This window comes from Pseudopodoces humilis, chromosome 2 (genome assembly GCF_049639895.1).
Source record: "Pseudopodoces humilis isolate 2021_Gansu_Grassland_sample_001 chromosome 2, ASM4963989v1, whole genome shotgun sequence".
Taxonomy (NCBI): Eukaryota; Metazoa; Chordata; class Aves; order Passeriformes; family Paridae; genus Pseudopodoces; species Pseudopodoces humilis.
In genome coordinates this window covers 63,958,792-63,985,675 of record NC_142201.1, presented here as the reverse complement: position 1 = coordinate 63,985,675, position 26,884 = coordinate 63,958,792, and the positions used below count along the sequence as shown (strand labels likewise).

The following is a 26,884-nucleotide window of genomic DNA, read 5'->3' as shown; positions in this document are numbered from 1 at the left end:
ATGTGAACATCCTCTCTGTTGAACGTAGAAACAATGAATTGAGTTGTTTTCTTGTAAGAAAATCCTATAAAAGCTTGAATGACCAGAGCAGACTAATCCTTCCTTCTGGTGGGGTCTGCAGGGCATGCTGCTACTCTCCGGTGCTGCACAACACGGAGTTCCCAGCATCTAAAGGCATGTAAGTTTAACTCTACTGTCCTCCTTTTCTATACTGCTAGCTTTTATAAGTCTTTTTTAAATGATGCTTTACAGAATCCAGGTGCTTTTCTTACTGGGATCGTAACCCCGGTGTGCAACCCCCTTGTTACAGCCGGCAGGTTCCAGTCAGAAACGACTCTCTGGAGAAAGGATCCTGAGGAAGGGAGGGAGGGGGAGCCCGGCAGGGTGCGTGGGTGACTGCCCAGGGTGCAGCGGCGGCCGGGCTGCAAGGCGAGTCACCCCGGTGGCTTCCGCGGCGGCCAGGGAGAGCAAGAAGGGGCTGTCTGGACGTCTCCCCCGGCCGAAGTACTGGGATGTAGGGACGGGCAGGGGAAGGGAAAGCCGGGGGACGCTTGCCCTGCGTTTGCTCCTGTGTGAAGTAGGGCCGTCCCGCGCAGCGAGCGGCGTGTCCGGCCCGGCCCCGGCACCGCGGCGGCTCCGGGGGCCAAGAGGAGGTGGAGGGGCCGCTGGTGACGGCCGGGGCGAGGGGGGCCCGGGCCCTCCGCCGCCGGAGAGATGCTCCTGCCCCGCCACCGCCTCTTTCCCCGGCCGGGACGGGCCGCAGCCGCCCCGGCCGCTCGCTGCACGGGAGGCGCGGCGGAGGGAGCGGCGCTCACAGGCTGCGCTCCGCTCCTGATACCTGGGCACGGCACGTCTGCGATGGGTTATTGCTGTGCCAGGCGGCGGGGCAGGGCCAACCCCAGTGCATGGAACACCACCCCACTACCCCAAGAATGAGCGGACAAATGCGAACGGGTTGGGTGGGGCTGGCACGGTGGGAGGGTCGCAGGCAAGGATGTCATGCTGGACAGCGTCAAACGCTTTGCAGAAATCTAGGCAGATGCCTGTTGCTCTGCCGCAACAACCCACCAACGTTGTAGCCCCAGCACAGAAAGTCAAGGTATCATTTTCCCCTAGTAAAGCCATGGTGGCTGTTACCAGTCTTTGTTTTCCATATGCCTTAGGACAGTTTCCAGGAGAATCTGCTCCATGATCTTGCCGGGCACAGAAGCGAGACTGACTGGTCGGTAGTTCCCTCTCTCTTCCGCTTTCCCGTTTTTAAAAATGGGGGTTGTATTTGCCTTTTCCCAGTCATTGGTGTCTTGGTTTCAGACAATTTAAAGGAGAACACTTTGGAATGAGTTGTCTCCCTTTATAGGCAAATATATATGAATACATCTGACTTGCATCCACCTTTGGGAAAGGTGAGCTGGTTGTTGTCACCTTCAGGCTAGTTGGTGATAACTTCCAAGATCCCAGAGAAATGTGCATTTCCTGTTCAAGCTCCTTGTGTAATGAGGGCAATCCATGTACTCTAGGTATCATTGGTGGTGTGACATATTGCAGGGACCTTTCCTTTGAACACCCAATCTCACATTGGTGGTCAGGGTGCCAGAAGAAGCTGTGCTTCAGTGCCTATCACTTCTGAAGCAGCTCAAACCCCTTCATAGGCTGCAAGAATATCTCCTGTAGTTGGGGTGCAGCTGGCCTCATATCCTCTGTATACGTGACTCCAAAACCCAGGAGGTCATCCTCTAGTCTTTCCAGGTACTTTCTGCCAGAGGCTCCATGCTGTGGAGTACAGCATGTTATTCACATCCTGTCCTGCTTGGCCCAAAGGCTGGTGTGTGTGTAATTTCTTGTTTGATCTGTTCAAAAGCTTGCTGTTGGTCAGGGCCCCACTTGAAACAGTTTTTCCTCTGTGTCACAAGGTAGAGAGGGTTTACAATCTGGTTGTATCAGCATACAGATGTGTATCCTCCAAAAACCCACAGTGCATAGGAAAGCCCATGTTTTTTACTTTGTGGTCAGTGAGGACATGACAGCTATCTTATTAATCACCTTTGCTGGAATCTGTTGACAGCCATCTTGCTACTTCACTTCTAGGAACCAAATTCCTTGGCAGCTCCCTTGACCTTATTTTGTTTAATGACAAAAACAGCTTTCAGGAGAATCTGAATTATTTTCTCCCCTTTTTCAAAAATGTCTTCTGCTGTGTTGCCCCATAAAATGAGGTCATTGATAAACTGCAGGTGTTCTGGAACCCCAGCCTTTTCAGTGCAGTCTGGATCAGTCCATAGAAAATGGTGGGACTGTGCTTCCACCCCTGATGCAGTCAATTCCAGGTATACTGCATGCCCCTCCAGGTGACAGCAAACTGTGGCCTGAACTCTGCTGCTACAAGAATAGAGAAAAACACATTTGTCAAGAGTGGGGTCCCATTTTGCTGCCTTGGACTCCAGTTCATACTGAAGTTCCAGCATGTCTGTCACGGCAGCACTCAGTGATGGTGTGACTGGATTCAGAATCACAGAATCATCTAGGCTGGGAAAAACCCCAACATCACCAGGTTCAACCCATGACCTAACATTACCTTTTCAACCACACCATGGCACTGAGTGCCACATCCACTAATTTCTTAATCACCTTCCAGGACAGTGACTCCAACACCTCCCTTGGCAGTGTATTCCAATGCCCAATCACCCCTTTATGGGAAGAAGCTCTTCCTAGTGTCCAGCCTAAACTTCTTCTGGCACAGTTTAAATCTGTGTCCTCTTGTCCTGTCACTGGTTTCCTGGGAGAAAAGGACAAACCTCTCCTGACTCCACCCTCCTTTCAGGCAGCTGTAGAGAGTGGTAAGGTCTCCCTTGAGTCTTCTCTTCTCCAGGCTAAACAACCCCACCTCCCTCATCCACTCTTCATAGGACTTGTGCTCCAGACCCTTCCCCAGCTCTGATGCCATTCTCTGGACACACTCCAGCATTTTAACATCCTTCCTTACTTCCTAAATTAAGGGTCCAGAACTGGACACAGCACTCAAGGTGCAGCATCAGCAGTGCTGAGTACAGGGGAAGAATGACCTCCCGGATCCTGCTGGCCACACTACTCCTGATACAGGCCAGGATGTCATTTGCCTTGGCCACCAGGGCACACTGCTGGCTCATGTTTAGGTGGCTGTCGATCAGCACCCCCAGGTCCTTTTCTGCCTGGCCACTGTCCAGTCAGTCTGTGCTCAGCCTGTGGTGCTTCATGCGGTGGTTGTGGCCAAAGTGCAGGACTCAGTTTTTCACTTGGACTGGTTAAACCTCGTATTGTTGTATTCTGCCCATCTATTCAGCCTGTGCAGGTCCTTCTGCAGAGCCCTCCTACCCTCCAGCAGATCAACACCCACTCCCAGCTTGGTGTCATATGCAAATTTGGTGATGGTGGACTCAATCCCCTCATCCAGATTATCAATAAAGATAATACAGAGCACAGGGCCCAACTGATCCCTGCAGGACACCACTGGTGACTGGCCATCAAATGGATGCAGCACTGTTCACCACCACTCTCTGGGCCTGGCCATCCAGCCAGTTCTTAAATGCAGCAAAAAATGCACCTGTCCAACTTGTGGGCTGCCAGCTTTCCCAGGAGCTGGTGTCAAAGGCTTTGCTGAAGTCCAGGTGGACTATGTAGTCCACAACCTTCCCCTCATCCACCAGGTGGGTCACCTGGTCATAAAAGGAGACCAGGTTAGTCAGGCAGGACCTGCCCCTCCTAAATCCATGCTGGCTGGGTCTGATTCCCCCACCCATCCTGTAGCTGCTGTGTGATGGCGCTCCAGATGATCTGTTCCATAACCTTGCTGGGCACTGAGGTCGGGCTGACTGGCCTGTAATTTCCCAGATCCTCCTTCCAGCCCTTCTTGTGGATGAGTGTCACATTGGCCAGCTTTCAGTCATCTGGGGCCTCCCCAGTGAGTCAGGACTGAAGGTAAATGATGGACAGTGGCTTGGAAAGTTCATCTGCCATCCCTCATCACCCTAGGATGAATGCCATCAGGTCCCATAGACTTGTCAGCATCTAAGTGGATCAGCAGGTCTCTGACTGCTTCCTCCTGGGTAACAGGGGGGCTATTCTGCTCCCTGACCCCATCTACCAGCCCAGGAAGACAGTTGTGCTGTGGACAACCTGTTTTACTGTTGAAAATAGAGGCAAAGAAGGTGTTAAGCATCTCTGACTTTTCCTCATCTTTAGTCATTCTATTCCCCCCTGCAACCAATTAAGGATGGAGGTTGTCCTTGCCCCTCCTTTTGCCATTAATGTATTAATAAAAATATTTTTATTATCCTTCACAGGAATTAAGTTCTTATTAATTAAGGCAAATTAAGTTCTAATAGGACTTTTGCCACTCTAAGTTTTCCTACATGACCTGGCAACATCCTTAAATATTTCCTAAGTTTCTAGGAGACTCCCTGAATTAATTCAGCCCTCTGATTATTACCCAAAAAGACCTGGCTGTGTGCCAGGCCCACTAAGCTGCTCTACCACTCTCCTTCCCAGTGGGACAGGGGACAGAGTAAGATGGAAAACAATCAGTGGGTGAGATATGGCAGTTTTATTACAGTGAAGGGAAAGAAATAAGAGTGCATAAGCAAAGAGAAAAGTCAATCTCTACTTCCCATCAGTGAGTGATGTTCAGACACTTCCTGGGAAGCAGGGTTTCAGCACGATTACTAATTGCTCTGGAAGACAAACATTGAAAAATCACAAATACCTGCCCCCCACTTTTCTCTCTCCCTTAGCTTTTATATCTGAGTTGGCAATGGCTGTACAACTTTATAAAGCAACATACAAGAATAAGCTAAAGGCTATATATTAGGATATTAACAAAATCAAAAGCTATATAGCTTTATCAAAAGCTATACAACTTAACATCAATAACTATACAACTTCATAAAGTGACATACAAGGATAAGATAGAATCTGTATGTTCCCATCACCTACATGTTTTTGCTTATTCCAAGGAGTCAGGTGAGCCACAGACAGGTTCATTGCTCCAAGAAGCGTTATCCAACATAAGTCAAATGCAACAAGCAGGCACCCACGGAACTCCAATATCTGTCAAGATACAGGCATATCCACATCCCCAGGTAACAAGATCCCATGGGCCCTCCCAGGCTTGTGTTTGCAAATTACGAACTCAGACTGGAGCAGGGCCATGGGTCCTGTCACTTGGTGACTGTAATGACAAAAAGTGCATTAGAATAACAGGTATTGTGCACGAGGGGGGAACAGTTAGATGATTCAATGTAAACACAGCTTTCCAAACTCTTGCCTGTGGGTTTCCCTTATTATTCCCCCTTATCATTCCCCCTTTTTGTTTTTGAAGAAAAGCTTTAAGTGTAGAATCAAAATTGTTATGAACGCACTCAAGAGAGTGATATGGTAAAAATTTTATTAATTACAGCAAGCAAGCAATAAGCAAAAATCAGCGCTGGGCGGCAAGGGAGTCTCTACTCCTTCGGCTGCCGCACGTCCGATTTCCATGTCTTCCCTTTTAAGTGGTCCGACTTCCGGGTTACGTGTCCTTTCTCGGGTGTCTCTGCGCATGTGCCTCCGGTCACTGGTGGTCGCTTTTTGCCTTCTGGTGGTCGTAGGATGAAGATCAGGAGTCTTCCTCTTTTGACCTTTCCTCACTGTTCTCCTTTTAAGGCTTATCTGAGTGGCTTAACTTTCTGGAATTCAAGAGAGCTTGCAAGGCTGTTCTCATAATTATACAGACGTCAGCAGCAGCCTTCAACCTCATCTCTATTACACAAAGCATAGTTTTGCAAAGCATGGTATCTTACATGTTTAGGCGAACAAAAGGGTCTCTATTTATTACAATTCCCCCCTTTTTCTATTGCTTACTTTTGTTCGTTAAATCTTTGTAGTTCTCTTTTACTTAACTCTAAATAATCTTCTGTCTCTTCCCCATTTAAGGCTTCATATTTAGCTCGTATTAGCATAAGGTGAGCTGCTTCTAACCTGCTTCTCACAATGCTAATGATTTTGTTAAAAATACAAGGTCCAAACATAAGTCCTAAGATTAGTAAAATTAGCGGTCCTGCTATAGTAGATATTAGAGTTGTTAACCAGGGAGAATAGTTAAACTAAGATTCGTACCAGCTTTGTTGCATTTCTTGCTCTCTTTTTCTCTTTTCCAGTCTTTCTCGTAATTTAGCTATGGTTTCTCTTACTACTCCACTTTTATTTACATATACACAACATTCTTCTCTAAGTGCTGCACACAGGCTTCCTTGCTGTAAAAATAATAGATTTAATCTCCTTCTGTTTTGTAAGGCTACTTCAGCCAACGAGTCTAGGGAGTCTGTGAGGTCTTTTATAGATTTATCAATTCTTCTTAAATCTTCATCTACTGAAATTCTAAGCTCTCTGAATCCCTGATGCTGATTCATTAAGGATGCTACACCTGTTCCTAATCCAGCCCCTCCTATACCTAGCAATACGGCTACTGTTAGTGTCGTGAGGGGTTCTCGTTTCACCAACTTTGAATTTTGGTATTGTGTATACATATATTCTTCAGAATGATAAATAATCTGGGGAACTATTATAACCTGTATGCAAAATTCATAGGTTTCATTAAAGGCTGTTATAAAAACACATGGGGTTATTCCTAAAATGTTACAAACCCATTTAGTATTAGGTGCTGGAATTAGCCACTGAGCTGGCTTACTAGGGTCATTAATCTGTAGTTTTGTTTGACATAAGTGAATTTTATCTGGGGGCACATTTCCCACACATTTTCCTTTTCCAGTAACTCGAGATAATGTTATTCCTGGGGTGTCTTCTCTTCCTGATTTCCATGAGCAGGCGGCAGGATTAGTGCCGTTTGCTCTTTTTGGTTCTGCTATGGAGCCTATGGCCTCATAAAAGGGTGGGTTAATGTTATAGCATAACCAACATTCTCTAGTTAAATTTGGGTGTGTGTCATTTAACACTTTAAAGGTAGCTTGCAAAATTTTCCAAAGAGCCTTGTTTCCATATTCTTGGGATGTCCCTATCATGATTGTTATTTGGGTGCTATTTTCTAGTTTTTCTGAATGGTTATTTTGATTCCTTACGTTGGGGTCTACGGCTCCCCATACCACTGGATTCGGTCCAACAAATCCCGAATCATGGGGAACTACTTCTTTCTTTATAAGAATGTGCACTCCCCGATCCCTTCCAGGTTCCCACACCCTGAGACCCCAGGTTCGTCCTAATAACCACCTAGGGTCTTGGGATTGTGTTATATTGATGTAGTGAAATTTGCAAGTCTCAACATATGTTACTGCCCCTGAGGGACCTATCCCGGGCTTTATGCATCCGTGTGGACCCCTTTCAACCTTTAGATACTTATCTGGGTTCTGTACCTTCCACCCCATGGAAATTGTCTCACAGCCCCAATATTTACAATAAAATTCGCCAGGGTAATTACAATATCCTCTGCTTGGATTAGAAGATGGGCACATATATAGTACCTTATACCCAGGCGGTTTATAACTAGTACCCTTCCACTCAATGAGAGAGTCTAGTGTAACTTGAAAGCTAGGGGCTTCAGAGGTGATCTGTGATTGGATAACGACCTGGTCTTCCCATCGGATTAAGGACCAATTGAAGGGCTCGTGAGTCTTCCTTGTACTAATATTAAATGTGCTAATTAAGATTATAACTGTTACTGACTTCTTTAATGAGCATTGGCTTCCCCTACTATAATAGAGGCTTTTCTTTTGTGAGGTGTTAATTTGGATTCCCCAGAAATTACTTCGCTGGGTTGTCTCATTCCCACTCTTGTGGCATTTCCAGAACCATGATCCTTTGGTCCCATGTATATTGGAATGCTTCCCTCCACGGTTTTTTTACTCCTCTGCCTCCCTCGTCGACCCGGTTGCCTCGGGACACGGGGTGTACCATCTTCTCGACAGCAAGAGTACTCTTCAGGAGGGGAATTATTTCCTCTTTTATTAATTCTTTGTATGTATTTTTCCCAACTTTTATGCATTATTAAAGGGGTATAACACCCTAATTTCTGAAGCCACCGTCTGCACAACCCAGCTACTATATTTGCTACAAAAGGCGTAGGTTCGTTTGGATGATAACAATAATACAAGGGATTGACTCCTTTTGAGTAGATGGCCCACCACTTCTCTGATCCCTTTTCAAATTCTCCTGCTTGTATTCTAGTTACTAGAGCCTAATCAGTGAGATCCCTCTGGGCAGTGTAGCAAGAGTTACACACGCCTCTTGGTGGGTAGCCTCTATGACAGTGGGTCCACCAGAGTTCTTCACATATTATACATTTAAAACAGACAAAAGGGTAACAATTTTGGCATAACGTACAGCCTATTTTAACACCTCTATTATATATTTTTTCACTACTAGATGGAGGTATCTTATATTCTATATAAAAGCCTTTATGGAATTTATTATTCATAAGTTTCTAAGCAAATTAATAGTTTTGGGATGTTATTTTGTTCAGGATATCTTAAGTCTCAAGTCCCAGCCGGGCTACCCACTTCTCAGTTACTAGATTTTGGTGGTTTCACAGGTCCTTTTATTCGACTTGCATGTGTCCAGCCTTTTTTCCGCTGTTCGAACTGCAGAGTCAGTTGTTAGTAAGACTTGATACGGCCCCTCCCACTTCGGTGTTAGGGGATTTTCTTTCCAACTTCTTATCAGCACCCACACTCCGGGTTGTACCTGGTGCAATATAAAATCTAATGGTGGTTTTTGAGCTAGCATCCCTTTTTCTCACAATGCTTTTTTAAACTTCATTAATTTTATCAAATACTCATTGATGTATTGATCACTCACATTTGGATGTGTTTGAACTTCTTCTATATTATAGGGCATACCGTATAGCATCTCAAAAGGGGAAATTCCCAAATCTGCCCTTGGCTGGGTTCGAATATTCAGAAGGGCCAATGGAATACACTTGACCCATGATAGTTTTGTTTCCATTACTAGCTTAGTATGTTGCTTCTTTATTTCTCCATTCATCTTTTCCACCTTTCCACTTTCCCTGAACTTTGAGGGTGCTAAGGGGTGTGTTGTTCCTACTTTATTCTTAATGCTTCTGGTATTAACAAAAAAATTCCTCAACTCAATTTTTGACTCTGATTCTATCATCACATTTTCAATAACCCTCACTTCAAAGGGTTCCCCCTTTGCCCCTACTACCATAGTAGTTTCTTTGGATATACTACATCCTTTAGGTAAAAACTGAATTGTTGATCTCTCAGCTCCAGTATCTACCAAGAATGTTATTTCTTGGTGCTGGGGACCCACTTTTAACTTTATCAAGGGCTCTTTCTGATATTCTCGGGTCCCCATAATAAAGAGCCCCTGACCCCCCCTAATCTTCTTTAAACATCTTTTTATCCTGGATTCTTACCCTACATTCTTTCTTAAAGTGTCCTTTTTTTCCACAGTCCCACATCTGGCACGTCTAAATCCTCCTCCTCGGGGTTCGGAGGGGGAGGGACCCGTGGAGGAGGTGGTGGTACAAATGGAGGGGGAATTATCAAAGTATTTTCTTTCCGAGGTTTCTTTTTCTTTCCCTTCCCCTCCTCCGAATTCTCTGTCAGCTTAAATATAAAAACCTTGGGATTTACTACCCAGATCTCTGCATAAGCACTTTCCTCTGAACTAAAGGGGATCTTTTTGTTTACCCAGGAATTTAACTTTTGTCTAACCCAATCTTTGGTTGATCTAAATATAGGCCAAAATACCTTCTTTGAAATTTCCTTTCCTCCTCATACTTCTACACAATAATGAATCATTTTCGCCTTATCTTTATTTTCTGTTCCCGGGAAATACTGCCAATTTTCTAACATATGACCTAATGGACTATCTCTAGGTACCGGTGGGAGTTTAATAGATACAGGGGGCTTGCTTTTCCCCTGCCCCATTCTTCCGGAGTGCCTTCCAAGTCACACAGTCTCTTTCGCTTCCCCTTGTTCGTGGCCCACGCCCTCGCGGGCTAATGGGAGACGCACTAATTAAGGGTCCGCTCTCACTTGGGGAATTTGGCTGCCAGTTCCCCTCTCACACACACACCACGTCACCGCACTCCGGGATCCCGACCCCGACCGAACAGTTCCCCGTTATACTCACGCGTCCCACGTCCCGCGTCTTCGTCCGGACTCTGTGCACAGATTTTAAGGGGTCGACCGGTCTCCCTTTTGCTTATTGCTTTAATTTTAGGTTCGTCGGTGCAACCGAGGCAGAAACCGGCCCCCCCCGGGCCGCTAAATAATAGCGGGGCGCCCCCCCGGTAGTGCCGAGAATCTGTCCTACAGATTGCATCCGAGTCACGGCACCAAATTGTTATGAACGCACTCAAGAGAGTGATATGGTAAAAATTTTATTAATTACAGCAAGCAAGCAATAAGCAAAAATCAGCACTGGGCGGCAGGGGAGTCTCTACTCCTTCGGCTGCCGCACGTCCGATTTCCATGTCTTCCCTTTTAAGTGGTCCAACTTCCGGGTTACGTGTCCTTTCTCGGGTGTCTCTGCGCATGTGCCTCCGGTCACTGGTGGTTGCTTTTTGCCTTCTGGTGGTCGTAGGATGAAGATCAGGAGTCTTCCTCTTTTGACCTTTCCTCACTGTTCTCCTTTTAAGGCTTACCTGAGTGGCTTAACTTTCTGGAATTCAAGAGAGCTTGCAAGGCTGTTCTCATAATTATACAGATGTCAGCAGCAGCCTTCAACCTCATCTCTATTACACAAAGCATAGTTTTGCAAAGCATGGTATCTTACATGTTTAGGCGAACAAAAGGGTCTCTATTTATTACAAAAATGTTCATAATAGCCTGACCAGTCGAAGACTGTGAAATACCAGTGACATGCCAAAAACCCCAAAATTGCAAGAATTGATGGGTATGCTGAGCTACATAACCAGGTCCATTATCAGTCTTGACAACATGTGATATACCTAAGGCTGCAAAAGCACCACACAAATGTGAGATCACATTTTTTGCCTTCTCTCCTGCATGTACAGAACCCAGCAGGCCTTAGAATAAGTGTCCACAGAAACATGTACATATTTAAGGTGACCAAAATCTGAAACATGAGCAACATCAGATTGCCATAGCTGAAGAGCTGGTAGCCCTCTAGGGCTTGTCTCATCCTAAGTCACAGTGACATGTTGCTGACGATCAGAGCATGAGGTAACAATATCACGTGCTCCTGCAGGTGTAAGATGGAATTGATGTTGTAAAGCACATGCCCCTTGATGGAAAAACTGATGTAACTGAAATGCCTGTTGTAAAGTATCTGGTACTGGGGCAGACAGCTTATCTGCATGGGCATTTCCTTCCACAATGAATGCAGGCAAGTTAGTATGACTACAAACATGAAGAATATAAAATGGTGCAGTTCACTGACATAAAGTATGCCACAATATTTTTAACAAATGAAACTACTCCTTGTTATTTACCTCCTTTGACACAGTGTGATCTAATTGACGAACTATATTACAGACATATTGGGAATCAGAGACAACACTTAAATTCTCATAAGACCAGGCCTCGAAAGCCATTGTGACTGCTTGTAATTCTGCCAACTGAGGGGATCTGTCTCAGTGGCCTATCACACCATGCCACTGACCTCCGTCCATCCACGTGGCAACTACTTTTTCTCTCCTCTCTGATCCATCAGTAAAAACCGTGCACCCTGTAGTCAATGAATACAGTAAAGATTCCACAATTTGCAATTCAAGATATAGCTACAAAAATTTATGTGCAGGGTGTTAGAATAATATTTTTCCTGGAAAGTCTACCATGGCCATTTGTAAACAAAGCTATTTGCCATGCACCAGTCCCAATACTCAGAGGTCAAGGGCACAGTCATAATGGTTGGCTTTCACCCTGGTAACTGGACACACTGTTGTCTGGCTTTACAAATTACATGAGCTACCAATTCTAAGTGAGTGGTAACTGTCTGTGCTGATATGAGAGAAATACGCATTCTAAGAAATGCAAAGGATCTTGCCAGCTGTCATGCCACTGGGCTATGAGGCCCACAGGATGGTCCTGAGATAGTAAGATATATATACACTGAGAGGTATGGTAGTAACCATTCTCCAAGGTTTCTTCCCTTTTATTTCTAATTCTCCTGGCTTCAAATGCAGCAATTGCCTCTGGTGACAAGCTCCTGGAAGATAACAAGGAGGGATCACCTTTTAATAAATCAATAAATGGTGTCAACAACATTTGATAATCCCAACAGTGGTCTGATCAAATTAATTGTGCCCATCAATTTTTGCAAGTCATTCAATGTTTGTACAGAATGCTGAATGGTCACCTTTTGAGGTTCAACAGTTTGTATAAGATTTTCATTCCCAAATACTTCCAGGGATCTTGTTGCTGTACTTTCTCAGGAGCAACGCACAAACCATTAAAGCTCATTAAATCTCTTGCATTACCGGCATTACCACATCGAGCTGTTCTACAGTCGGTGCAACAACTAAGATATCATCCATATAGTGATAACAATAAACTTGTGGAAAATGTTTCCTAACCTGTGATAATGCTTGTGCCATATACCACTGACAAATGGTCAGGCTGTTTTTCATCCCTTGAGGCAACACAGTCCAGTGGTATCTTTCCTTGCTTCGCTATTGTTAAGAGGGGGACAGTAAAACTGTTGGAGTCAGAGGCACAGAAAATAATCCCTTATCTGTGCTGACAGGCTCTGACTCTCAAAAGAGCACTGAGTTTAACTGAAAACCATGGAGAAAGCTTCTAGAACTAAGTAGAGAAACTGGGAATGTCAGTATGTGTTAGATAGAATTATATTAAGTCACTGGGTGAGAAAGTTAAAGTTTAGGGTTTAAGCTCTATTAGTGAATAAGAGACAACAATGGAGGATTTAGGGCATTGTCCCTTTCTCCTTCTTCTCCTTCTTCTTCTTCTAGGGTTTTTGGGTAATATTAGGTGACTAGATGAAAGAATCCACATTGCAGAACACAGGTGTCAGGTTGTTGGGTTATTAATGAAAATAAGTTACTTGGCATTTGATTATTGGATGGGTTGACACTTAAAAGACCTTGAAGAGATTCCTTGTCCCTCCATTTTGCACTTTGTTAGCCTTGTGTGCATAAGTCCTTGTAGTCTGTAAATATGTAATATAGATAAGGAAGAATAAACATCCTAAGCCTGTACACGAAAATAGGTTCTCTCTCATCAATCTTGGTCCTGGGGACAAGAACCCATTGTCACCCCAACACTCTGGCACCCAATGTGTGAGGAACTCAGGACAGAGAGCCCTCTGGAGAAGGCAGCTAAAAGCTGGAAGAATCCCTGGGGAACAAACAGGCCATCTGTGTGAGCTGGTGAGAGCAGAGCAGCCAGAGCCAGACACCCTTGAGCTGCTGGACAGACCATGGACAGAGGAGCTGAGGCTCAGATTGACCCAGAGGTCAGGTAAGACACCAGAGGGAACTAAAAGTGGGAAACTCAGTTTCCAAAATGCCACAGTGAAAACTAAAGCCTCTGATAATGTTTTTGTAGTTTTAGTTACTTTCCCATGAAAGTTCTATAAACATAGGTTGTTTATCACATTCCTTCTAAGAAACATCTTTTGATGGATGTTTCACATGACAGTGTGCTTGGGAAGGTGGTAACTTAATTATCCAATCCCTGGTCATTGTCGAGAATATAAATACTGGAGTCAGAGAATAAAGAGAAAAAAGAGAATTCTTTCCTGTTCTAACACTGAAAAGTGTTTGTCTGAATCATTTTATGTCCTTCAGTGACATCTGATGACTTTTGATGTGCACTGCAGGTAAAGTTGCAGTGCAGTTCTGGCGAGTTGTCTCTTTCTTTGAAATGGCCTCCCTTAAGTCCTCACCAACGGATGCATTGAAACTGGAATTTTGGAGATCTTTACTGGATAGGAAGCAGAGTGATGTCTCAGAGGATGCTTTTCAGCAATTGTATTATTATGGCCGGCATGAAGGTTTTTTTCCTATGGTTGAGAAAGCTTTTTCGAAGCAAGCTTGGGATTCCTTAGGAGATTCCCTAATTCAGGCTGTGTCTGCAGGATGTAATGTGAAAATAACTGAACTCCTAGTGACCTGGAGGAAATGTAACCAAGCTCTGGGCTGTGTGTCCTCTTCTGACAACTCAGTGGGAGGCTTCTCTGAATAGGATGAAGGGGACAGGATGAATTCTGGCTTTGGGAGTGGGGTAGAGTTCTCTCTCTCCCCCCGTGCCGCTGCGCTTGGGGAAGGCTGTATCTTGGACCAGGAGCTTGGCTCCCCCGGGGTGGCTTGGGCCCCCAGCAGTCTGCCCGCCCCTGACCAACAGCAGGGTGGGGGCCAGCGGGCTCTCAAGAGTCCCACGGAGCTGGTGGGAGTGGCCCCACCTCGCCCGGCACCCAGGAGGCAGAAGAGCGAGGCAGAGTCGCCTTCCCTGTGTGCTTTTCCAGCGCTGGGAGGTGGGGAGCCGCTAAAGAGTGGGCCCGCGCCACTCCTGGAGGCGGAGTCAGTGATGATTCCATGCCCCCATTGTGGTAAGGCTGTGACATATTCCCCAGAGGTTGAAAGGGCTGGACTGAGCTCCGTGCTGGCTGCCATGCATACGCAGGTGGGGGCAGTCCCAGAGGGCAGGGGTTTGATTGATCTTCTCTCGGACCCTGTCCCCATGGGTGGGGTGCCTGTGCCGCTCCGTGTGGGGCAGCCAGTGCCGGCCCTTGGGTTTTGTGCCAGTGGTGGGACCCTGCTGGGGGTGTGATAAATATGGCATTGGATAAAAATTCGTGAAAGAGAATAAAGAAATATATGTTATATTTATAATACTGTAAAGATACAAAATGTAGCATGATCCAGAGATTCCTTCCCGAGTTGGGCGGTAACGATCTATGGCGACGCTTATCAGCACGAAATAAAGAGCAGGACACAGGCAATCAAACCAGACAATGAGAGTAGCCCGGCCGAGATATCCATTGGCTCCGCACCCAACCTGGACACTCCACCAGGGGAGATGCAATCAGAAGACACTCAGAGCCATTCGCATGTGAAAGGACTCTGCCCAGTTGATTACTGACTCAGCTCGAAGGATCCGGGAAATCTATTCACCCACACATCTAGACTCTTTGTTGGACTGTGCCCATCCTGGGTTTTGCCTCAGGATACAAAAATCCTTATAAAAACCCCGGACTGCAACCCCTCCTTCGTGGATTTGGGAAAATCTGTACCTCTGGGTGCAGACCCCTATCCACCCGGCGCTGCGCTGATTTATTTTATTGTGGTTTTTCTCTCGTTGCTTATGATTGAAATTGTTTTATAATAAATCGCTTTTTATATTAACCCTATTTTGCTATTGCGTTTATAACAGATTTGCTGCCGTGACTCGGATCGGAGAAAACTGCAGGGGAATCTCACTGCCCAGGACGGGTACCCCCGCTGATTTTGGCGGCCTGGTGAGTTGAGAACCCCCGTAGCTCGTTCCAACATCCGAACTAAATTTAGGCTGAGATAAACCACAATAAAAGGGAAACGGATCCGGAGCAGAGAGCTTGGGAAGGCACGGAGCCTTCGGGAAGCCGCGGCTTGTTTCACTCGTAAAACGTTTGTTGTGCACAAGGACATCCACGCAGGAAAATAGCTGTAAGTACTGCTGGTAGAGTGGGTGATTGGGCGAGTGTGTGAGACATGATCTGATCACGAGGCGAGTGTGGACTTCAAGGCCGCATTTCCATCCTCCCGCGAGGGAATTGGCCGGCCGCGAAGGAAGCGATCCAAAGTGAAAGCTTTTTCTCAACACGCTTGTAAAAACCTGAGACGAAAGGGCGTCTCGGGGGACTGATCACAAGGGACTAAAAGGGGAAGGATACGTCCTGTCGAGCTCGGGAACTGGTAAACCCTTTTAGTTAACGGATCAAGGTATAGGTCTGGAAGAGGATCAAAAGTGCCGATTACAAGAGACCTCAGCTCAGCTCGCTGAAGGGTGAGTATCAGCAAAGTTTGATTCCTTGGGTAAGCGCGAAAAAGTCACAACGCAGAAACAGAAACAGACTCACAGAGGAGTCGAAGACTGGTAAGAAATCTTATATATATTTGCGAAATATGGGGCAGAAAAAGAGTAAGCTTAAAAAAAAGACCACAGAGAAAAGCCCCCCCGATCAGGGGGAGGGATCACTAGACATCCCGCTGGAAAGCCCCCTGGGTTGGATGTTAAAACACTGGGAAGATTGTCTCCAGAGAAAGGGAAAATCCAAGGCAAAATTGATACATTACTGTATGGAGGTTTGGGGAGGACAAGAATTGAGAAGTCACCTCACTTGGCCAGTGTTAGGCACATTCGAAAAATGGACGTGTAATAAATTATTCTCCTACGTGGAGAACAAAGTCCCCTCGGATCCCGAGGAGAAGGAATATGCTAAACTCTGGTTAAATGCCAGAGTAAGGCTATTCCCGATGAAACAAAAAGAAAAACGTGAGTCGAGAGCTGAATCCTGGGAACCCCTCGACCACTTACCACCCCCATATCAGGGACCGGCTGGGCCTTCCTCTATAGATCAAGTGGTGCCTTCAGCACCTTTGGGCTCCCGGGACCAACCCGCTGAGATGCATACATCCCGAGTGGGAGACTCGGCGCCGGTAGCTATGCTGGCAGCCCTTCCCCTGTCCCCGCCTGCGAACACCATAGCCACAGTAGCCTCTTCGGAGGTTTCTCCTGCGCAAGGCTGGGGATCACTCTATCCGTCCTTGCCCGTCCGGCCGCCACAACCGGGACCCTCCCATATAACGGAGGGGATCCCTCCTGTCAACCGGGTGGCTGCGGAGTTCCCACAATTGATAACGGGGAAACAACTCACAATCACCAGCTCCCCTCCCGCAAGTAGAACCCGTTTGAGAGCGAGAATGATGGGTGATGAGTGGGGAGAGAGTGAAGAAGGGCACCGGTTGTTCCCTCTCAGGGAAGTACCGACGGCCCCGGGAGTGATCAGATTTGTGAATGTACCCCTTAACACCGGAGACGTAAGGGCATTTAAGAAAGAGATGGGGTGGTTGTTGGATGATCCTTTTGGTGTGACTGAGAGGTTAGATGAATTTTTAGGGAGTAGTATTTATACCTTTGACGATCTTATGGCAATCCTAAGATCATTGTTTAATCAGGAGGAAAGAGAAATGATTAAACAAGCCGGTATCAGGGACTGGGACAGACGCAATCCACAGGGGACGCCAGGTAACCAGAAATGGCCTAGCGTAAGCCCGAGCTGGAATGCACAGACGGAGGAAGGCAGACGGAACATGATGGATTTAAGGAGCATAATTATCCAAGGTATAAGAGAAGCAGTCCCTAGGGGCCAGAATATTAGCAAAGTTTTCGGAGAGTGTCAAGGGAAAGAGGAATCACCCACTGAATGGATCAAGAGATTACGGCGAAGTTTACAAATCTACTCTGGAACTGACCCGAACTCTCCTGTGGGGGAGGTTCTGTTAAAAACACAATTTGTTGCTAAATCTTGGGAGGACATTAGGAGAAAATTAGAAAAGATCGAGGGGTGGCAAGATAAAAGCCTCCAGGAGCTCCTAAAGGAAGCTCAAAAAGTATACATGAGGAGGGAGGATGAGAAGCAGAAATTACAGGCTAAAGTTTTAGTAGCTGCAGTAAAGGAGGTCCAGAAACAGGAGCAGGCACAAGGTAAGTTTAAAACACTGCCCAGAAAACCCCGAGGTTCTCACCGGGCAGCCCCGACCCCACGGAGAGAACCCCCTGAATGCTACTACTGTAAACAGGTAGGACATATTCAGCGAAATTGTAGAAAAAGAATAAAAGATGAGAAAATTTTTCAGGAGGATTAGGGGTGTCAGGGGCTCTTCAATTTGGGGACCAGAACATCCAAAGAGCCCTTGATAAAATTAAAAGTGGGCCCCCAACGACAGGAGGTAAGTTTTCTTGTGGATACTGGGGCGGAGAGAAGTACCCTGCAGAAATTGCCGTACGGATGTATGGCTAGCAGAGAAAAAGTTTTTGTAATCGGTGCAAAAGGGGACCCCTTTGAAGTGCCCGTAATAAAGGATGTAGAAATAGAATCTGAAAATAAAATTTGCTTAGGGAATTTGTTATTAGTGGAAGAAGCTGATTACAATTTGTTGGGGAGGGACATGATTGTCGCTTTAGGAATTAATATCATGATTAAAAATTCTGAATTGGTAGTAAAAATATTTAAGCTGACTCCTAAGGATGAGGAGGAGATAAACCCTGAAGTATGGCATTCAAAAGGAGAGGTAAGAAAGCTAGATATCAAACCTATCAAAATAGAAATCGGGAACCCTGAGGACCCTATAAGGGTTAAACAATATCCCATCCCGATGGAGGGGAAAAGGGGGTTGAAACAAGTAATTGATGACCTCCTAAAAGGGGGTACTTTAGAACCTTGCATGTCTCAACATAACACCCCCATCCTAGCTGTAAGAAAGGCGGATGGCGGTTTCCGATTGGTCCAGGACCTAAGAGCGGTAAATGCTAGGACCCAGACTAGGTTCCCGGTGGTGGCCAACCCCTATACTTTACTAAATAGACTCTCACCTGAAGATGTGTGGTACAGTGTGATTGATTTGAAAGATGCTTTTTGGACTTGCCCTCTGGATGAAAGGAGTAGAAATTATTTTGCATTTCAGTGGGAGGACCCAGATACAAACCGTAAGCAACAGCTAAGGTGGACGGTCCTCCCCCAGGGGTTTGTGGAGTCTCCGAACCTTTTTGGGCAAGCTTTAGAACAGTTGCTAACCCAATTTATTCTTGAGGACGGGACAAAGCTTTTGCAGTATGTAGATGACTTGTTAATAGCTAGACCGACTGAGGAAAGTGTGAGGAAAAGCACGATTGCCTTGTTGAACTTTTTAGGAAGGAAAGGGTTGAAAGTCTCAAAATCCAAGCTGCAATTCACAGAGCCTGAAATAAAATACCTAGGGTATCGGATATCTCAAGGGAAAAAGAAATTGGACCCTGAGAGGGTGGCAGGCATCCTTGCGTTGCCTGCACCGAGAACAAAAAGACAAATTAGACAAGTTTTAGGGCTCTTGGGATATTGCAGACAGTGGATTGAGGGTTTCAGTGAAAAAGTGAAGTTTTTGTATGAAAGACTGAACACTGACAGGCTGAAGTGAACTGAACAGGATGAGTCTAATTTCCAGAAATTGAAAAATATTCTTATGACTGCCCCGGTACTAACTCTACCAGATACAAATAAAGAATTTCAGTTGTTTGTAGATGTGAGTGGACAAACAGCACAGGGAGTCCTGACTCAGGAATGGGCAGGCAAAAGGAAGCCTATAGGGTTTCTTTCAAAAATCTTAGATCCTGTTAGTCGGGGTTGGCCTACGTGTTTACAAGCAATTGTAGCAGTGGCTCTGTTGGTGGGAGAGGCTAAGAAAATAACTTTTGGAGCTCCCCTGGTAGTTTACACTCCCCACAATATGAGAAACATATTGCAGCAAAAAGCAGAGAAGTGGCTGACTGATTCCAGGCTCCTGAAATATGAAGCCATCTTAATCAGCTCACCTGGTTTAGAATTAAAAACTACTTCTGCACAAAATCCTGCTCAGTTCCTGTTCGGTGAACCTTCAGAAAAATTGTTACACGATTGTACTGAGACCGTGGAGCTGCAGACCAGAATAAGACCGGACTTAGAGGATCAGGAGTTAGAAGGGGGAGAGAAGTGGTTTATAGATGGATCTTCAAAAGTTATTGAGGGAAAGAGAAAGTCAGGATATGCGATAATAAATGGTGCATCCGGGGAAGTTGTAGAATCGGGTCCCTTGAAAGCAAGCTGGTCCGCACAAGCTTGCGAGCTCTATGCTCTCCTGAGAGCCCTCCGGAGGTTGAAAGGAAGGAAGGAGACCATCTACACAGACTCACGGTATGCCTTCGGGGTGGTACACACTTTTGGGAAGATTTGAGAAGAAAGAGGATTGATAAATACTAAGGGAAAAGGCCTAATCCATGGGGAAATAATCCGACAGATTCTAGAGGCTGTCCGAGAACCGGAAGAAATATCAGTTGTCCATGTAAAGGGACACCAGACGGGGTTGCAGTTTCAAACCTGAGGTAACAACTTAGCTGATAGAGGCAAAACGAGCAGCTCTGCTCACCGTAAGCATTCCCGAGGTAACCCCGGAGGAATCGCCTGGAATCGTCGTGCTCCCTTCTGAAAGGGAGATTGGGGAATTCAAGAAGATAGGGGGAGTCCTGAAAACAGGGAAAATGGTGGTTACCTGATGGGAGGGAATTAATTCCGAGGGGAACGGCAAGGAAGATATTGCAAAGGTTACACAAGCAGACCCATTGGGGAACTCGGGCACTGGCCAAACAGTTCCTGAAGTTTTTTGGGTGCAAGGGGATCTTTGAACTTGCTAAACAGGAGGTACAGGGGTGTGTGGTTTGCCAAAAGGTGAATCAATCCAGGTCTAAACAAACTGCTTGGGGAGGTCGCCCTTTCTCATACAGACCATTTGAAAGGGTCCAAGTGGATTTCACTGAATTACCAAAAATCGGTAGATTTAAATTTTTATTGGTAGTAGTTGATAAACTAACACACTGGGTGGAAGCCTTTCCCAGGGCAAGGGCCACAGCCCAAACGGTGTCTAAAATCTTATTAGAAGAAATCATTCCTAGGTATGGGATAGTGGATTGTATTGATTCAGATCAAGGAACTCATTTCACTTCAAAAATTATTAAACAAATTTCAGAAGCTCTGGGTATTAGATGGCAATACCACACCCCTTGGCATCCTCAGAGTTCAGGACAGGTGGAAAGGATGAACCAAACACTTAAATCCCAATTGTCTAAACTCATGCTAGAAACAAAAATGTCGTGGATTAAATGTCTCCCCCTTGCTCTGCTAAATATAAGAACAATGCCCCACTCTGAGACGTGTCTGTCCCCTTTTGAAATGTTGTATGGGATGCCATACAAACATGGAATGCTGGTGGGACACCCCCAAGTGGAAGATGTGCAAACCATATCTCATTGCTATAAACAAAAATTTACAGGACCTTTGAAAGCAAGGGCTTATTCCCCAAAGCGCCACTCTGGGATTCACGATACACCAGATACAGCCTGGGGATAAAGTCCTCATCAAAGCTTGGAAAGAGCTTCCCCTCACCCCACACTGGGAAGGACCATTCCTTGTTCTCCTCACCCCTGACACAGCTGTCCGGACTGCAGAAAGGGGCTGGACACATTCATCTCGAGTGAAAAAGGTCGAGGATTGCAACACCTCTGAGTGGAAAATCACCACCCCTCCGGGAGAGCTAAAAATTAAGCTTCAGCGTCACCACAAATGACCAGTGACGACCAGATAAGTTGCATCAACGCAGATTATGATTGTTTTCCTTTTATACATTTTAAGTGTGCTTATTGTAAACAAATTTGGATAACCCACTGTTGGGGAGGGTACAGGCCCAAGGGATTGTGTACCGGTTGTCTGACTAAGGAACAGGAGGAGACTAGCCGTCTCTTAATACTTGCCACCCGGGCGAGGTTTTTGGAACTTGACTCTCCTGAGTGGTACCTAATTTACCAAAAGGGGATAAAGGGAAAATTAGACGCCAAAGCAGAAGCACTAACGATCGAGTGCCGAAAGACAGTCAAGGTACCGTGTAGGACAGATACAATTAAATTGTCTCAGTGGGCTACTTTCAAGAGAAGGTACGCCATTAGGACTACAAGGGCCCCTGAAGAATATCCTTGCTGCCGAGAAGATGGTAATCCCCACCGTATATTTCTGTACGGGCGAAGGGCAAGGCAGAGGGATACGCCGGTGGGGAATCCTGATTGTCCTGAGTCTAGCAGTGTGCTTGACCAAGGGAATAATTCCCGAGGTACCTCTGGGGGAGTGTCCCCTGGGGAAGTGTGAGCAGTGCCTGACTGCCACAGATACCCGACAAATAACTGACTGTCCTCCGGGACAACAAAAAGGGTTCTGCTTGTCTAACGGTACTCGGTATGGTCTCTGTGAATTGAAGGGGGAGGTCTGGTGTTACCACTCAGGGGCAGGTCTTAAGGATGGGCAGTCAAAGACTCCTACAGGAGGAAAGACCAAAGCTTCCCACTTCATATATAAGAGAGAAGCTGGAATGCTTCCTCCGATCCCAACCTGTGGCCAATGTAATAAAACTGTATGGATGGGAGGAAAAAGACAATCTACTTTTCTGGCATACTATAAGGTCAACCCTTTGTGTTATGATAAAGCAAAATTAAAAACGTGTACTATGGGGAGAAAATTGTACTGAGAAGGCAAAAACCTAAAACATGAAGAAAAAGCATCCTTTAGCAATGAACCAATAATCCTTGATTTATTAAGTGATGATGACCGAATTTGTTTACAATTCAACCAAATATTCTGCTTTTCAAAAGATGAGGAAGGGATGGATCCTGAAAGTAAAATAAAACAACTGACCCAAGAGTTAAAAAGGCGAGAAGTAGAAATCAGGAAAAAGAGGTTAGAACAAGAGAGACTAAAGTCTCTTAGTGAACACTATGAACAGTTATAAAAACAATACAGTGATTGGGGTTTACCAATCCCCAACCAAAATATCTTTATTGACCTAATGCAAGAAATAGCAATGGAATTAGGTTTGCCTAACTGTTAGATCTGTGGCGGTTTAAAATCAGCCGAAAGGTGGCCTTAGAAGGGAGAAGGACTCACCCCAGAACAACTCCTAAAATGGGAAGGATCAAAAATGTCAAAAACAACACAAAGACCTGAGGGATGGGTAACAGACCAGAGAATAATTGTCACTGTCTGTATTAGTAGAGAGGGGAAAGAGTTCACTGATTTGGTGGGTTATACCCCGTGTATAAACACACTCACAGTGAATTCTGACACTAAATCAAAGACCTGGCAACCTGAACCACCCGCGGGCTATTGGACTCGCACCCGGGGAAATCATTGCGAATGGGCTGAATTAATTAAATTATGCTGGTACAAAAACTCTGGGGCCAATCCCTTCCATGCACTAGAAGGCCTAAAAGAATATTGGGATGATCCTGCAAAAACGAACATAGGTTGGGAAGCCCCCGACGGTATCTACTGGATATGTAGGAAGAAAGCATACAGCGAGCTCCCCAGGAAATGGAAGGGGTCCTGCACCCTGGGAATAATCAGGCCCTTTTTCTTCACCTTACCTAGAACAGAAAGCAAATTGCTAAGAGCTCCCCTCTTTGAGACATTGAATAGACATAAAAGGGAATTAAAACGAGAATTACCAATGGCCAGAGGCAGTCAAAAATGGGGAGAAGAAGAGTGGCCTGCTGAAAGAATCATTAAGTATTATGGGCCCGCCACTTGGGCAAATGATGGCAGCTGGGGTTATAGAACACCTATTTACCTCCTCAACAGACTCATTAGGTTACAAGCAGTGGTGGAAGTAGAAGGCTTAGGTGTTAACCCTAGAGGCCTTCAAGCTTGTGAGATCTGGCAGATGGATGTAACACATGTGCCTGAATTTGGCTGCCTCAAATATGTACACATCCCAGTAGATACCTTTTCAAAAATGACTTGAGCCACTGCACAAATAGGAGAGAAAAGCATACGTGTAATTTGACATTTAGTAGCTTGCTTTGCTGTAATGGGAGCTCCAAAAGAACTGAAAACAGACAATGGGCCTGCATATGTAAGAACATGGGTTTCTCGGTTCTTACAAAAATGGGGAGTCAAACATGTAACTGGAATTCCTCATGTGTCAACTGGACAAGCCATTGTAGAAAAAGCCCGTAAGACCTTAAAAGAGTAATTAAGTAAACAGAAAGCACCTGAACAGTCAGACCCTGTCATTCAATTGCAGCAAGTGTTACTCACTCTAAATTTTCTAAGTTTAGTTGGAGATTTAGAGCAACCCCCGGTAGTAATTCATAATAGTCAAGTAAAGATGCAAGCTACCCCAGAAATCAAATTATACTATAAGGACCCAAAGACAGGTATCTGGGAGGGACCAAATCCACTGCTATTTAATGGGTGTGGTTACAATTGTGTTTCCACAGACGCTGGACCACTATGGGTGCCTAGCCGATGGACCAAACCAGCCACGAAGAATTTGAAGAACAATCAGAACACTGATGCCCTCAGTCAGTCGCTGATCGGCCGCCAGATGACATCACGAGAGCAGCAGATGTTTCAAGACTGAATCGTGTTAAATCGTAGTCTGTGAGAGAAATTCTGTAGAAGATCTAAAAGAGTGTAGAGACTCCATCTAACCGTATATAAAGTAAATTGTAGTTGTGTGTTTACCCTTTCAGCAAATTGCTTTCACGCTTAGACTGCATATAAACCAGAGCACGTGTGTTAAAGGTGGTTAAATAATACTTTAAGATAAAGTTTAGCCTGTGTGCTAATTGTTATATTAGTATAAAGTATAAGTATTCCCCCTTCAAGAGGCAGTGTAAGCATATTTGAAAGTTCATTTAACGTTAAAGCCTTAACTGTGATTCTGCAAGCATTGGTGTCATTTGCATGGAACAAACTGCTTACGGTAATTGTGCTGTGTATAGTTCCAGTCAACTGTCTGCTAACTAACATCCAAAAGCGACAGAACATATGGGTCACCCTGGCACACTTGACAGGCCAAAAATCAATGTGTTTGAGCCTAGCCACACCTGGAGATCCTTTTCGCACCTGTCTCATAGGAGTCCCTGAATGGGATCCTCAAGCATTTAAAGGTTTAGTTAGTAATGAGACTCGACTGAATCAATCAGCAATGTTGCAAGAGTGCAATTGCACTATTGGCCTCACATCAAGACAACTTGAAGCCTGCTGGCAAGCAAAAATTATCGAAGTTCTTAATGTTCCCATAGAGCCCCCAGAAGAATTGGATTTGTTAGGTTCCACCAATACCTCAGGTGGATGGATAACGTTTGAACCCCTGACAAAAAACAGCTCCAGCAAAGTAATGCAACACTGGGTTACAGTTAACCCTATAGTTGATCTCATTACTAACACTGAAAGTAAAGCTTTTTATTCATGGTGCAATCTTACAGGACGATTATCAAAGCAATTACCTAGTTCAATATTCCTAATCTGTGGAGATAGAGCATGGAATGGAATTCCTGCTAGTCCACATGGAGGACCCTGTTATCTTGGAAAACTTACTTTGTTCCATCCAAGCTTACATCAATTGCTCAATGTAGATGATAAAATAAAAAACATCAAACGGTCATAGCGAAGCCTGAATGAATTACAATGTGATGATGTTAGAGAGCCAGACTTTTGGAATCGTGGTATAATATGGGCAGCCTCCTTCTTTATTCCCAGGGTAGATGCTGCTAAAGGCTTGTCAATTCTAAAAAGGCTTGCTTGCTGGACTAGGAAAGAATTGAACTTAACATCAACAATGTTAAGTGAACTTTTAGCTGATGTGAGTAGTGTACGTCATGTAGTATTGCAAAATCGAGCTGCAATTGACTTCTTGCTCTTAGCACAAGAACATGGTTGTGAAGAGTTTGAAGGCATGTGCTGCTTGAATCTTAGTGATCATTCAGTTTCCATCCATAAGCAACTGCAACAGCTACAGGATGGGTTACATGCCCTGAAAGAAGATAGTGACCCCATTGGAAGTTGGTTCGCCAGCTGGGGCATCACTGGATGGTTGAGGTCTCTTGTGCTAGAAGGGGGACGGATTTTATTTTTAGTGTTAATTGGGATGATGTTTTTAAGTTTTAAGTTATTTTGTCTTCGTAGAAGTGTAGAACAAGTCGCATCCAAACCCTGGCTTGTGCAAAAAGAGATAGGGGGAATTGTAGATGATTTTTTAACAGAAGGTGGGCATGATATATTAGTAAAGGCCTGTCTGCACAAACCAGCCTTTGGTATAAGTTGTGATATTAAAGGCTAAAGTCCTTGAAACTTTCCTGCAAGAGAGAAAATAAAGCAAAACAATATCCTTGTGTATGAGAGAAAAAATGTAAACCTGTGTGTATTAGCCAATAGTAACTTGCTTAGCCCGCGGACCCTGTAAAACCCTATAAAAGGTGTGCTAAAGATAGAAATAAACAGCGTTCACTTTTACTTCTGTGAACACTCGTGAATAGCCTGAGCGGTTTCTCAATATAGAAGCAATAAGAGAGCATCCAATCCATGTATCTATGGATGAGCTTTAAAGCCTTTTATCCTGGATACAGGCAGAATTCCCAGACATGGATCCACAGACAATTTTTACTTTGAGCCTGTGGGACAATGTAAATACCAGAATTTATGAAAAAGCCACTCTTAAGAACTCGGCAGCAGCCAAACTCCTGACACCTTCTATAGTGATTTATGAAGTAGTTTACACTAAGTGGAACTCCAAAACAGAGGCAAGGGACACCTTAGAGACAGGAACAGGGTGAGACACCCTCCCAGCAAAGTTGGAGGTGGTGGGGTCCACCTTCCCTCCTTCCGCAGAAACAGGGATACCTCAGTCCCTGAATACAGCACTGCAAGCATTGGAAGTCCTTTCAAAGGATCAAATCTCGGAGGTAAAATCCCAAAAAGACATTTTATCCCTCGTAAAACCAGCAGTGGGGGCTCCACTGCCATCACCAATCATGGGAGCCAAGAGTGGGACTGTGGAAAATGGCAGCCCACTCAGAGAGGAAGTGGGGTCTTCCTATCCAGCCGTGGAACTTTTAGAGGTGGCAGATTCGCCACAAACCTCTAAAAACCCCCCTTCAACGGCTGGGACAGCCCAGCCTCAGGAAAACCCAGTGCCACAGCCATGGACACACTTGGGGGTGATTCCAAAACATAGACAGCAAGTTCATATCATGCCCGCAGCGAATAAACCACCAAAAGGTGGTCCTGAGGTCTCAGAAACTGTACACACATGTTTAACGCTTTTCAGCTCTGCACGAGTCACGGATGGCACAGGGGGCTGAAGCGGCCTGCACGG

At 45.3% G+C, this 26,884-nt stretch overlaps 1 long non-coding RNA gene across 3 annotated transcripts; it reads left to right on the top strand.

The window, feature by feature from the left end:
* On the top strand, window positions 1-26,022 carry LOC148184864 (uncharacterized). Of its 3 annotated transcripts, XR_015772047.1 has the most exons (4): window positions 1-178; window positions 15,345-15,616; window positions 21,011-21,322; window positions 24,003-26,022. It is a non-coding gene; the product is annotated as an uncharacterized LOC148184864 (long non-coding RNA). The 3 variants fall into 3 exon arrangements; XR_015772048.1 differs by having other exon boundaries at window positions 21,171-26,022; XR_015772046.1 differs by having other exon boundaries at window positions 21,011-26,022.
* Window positions 26,023-26,884: the final 862 nt, after the last annotated feature.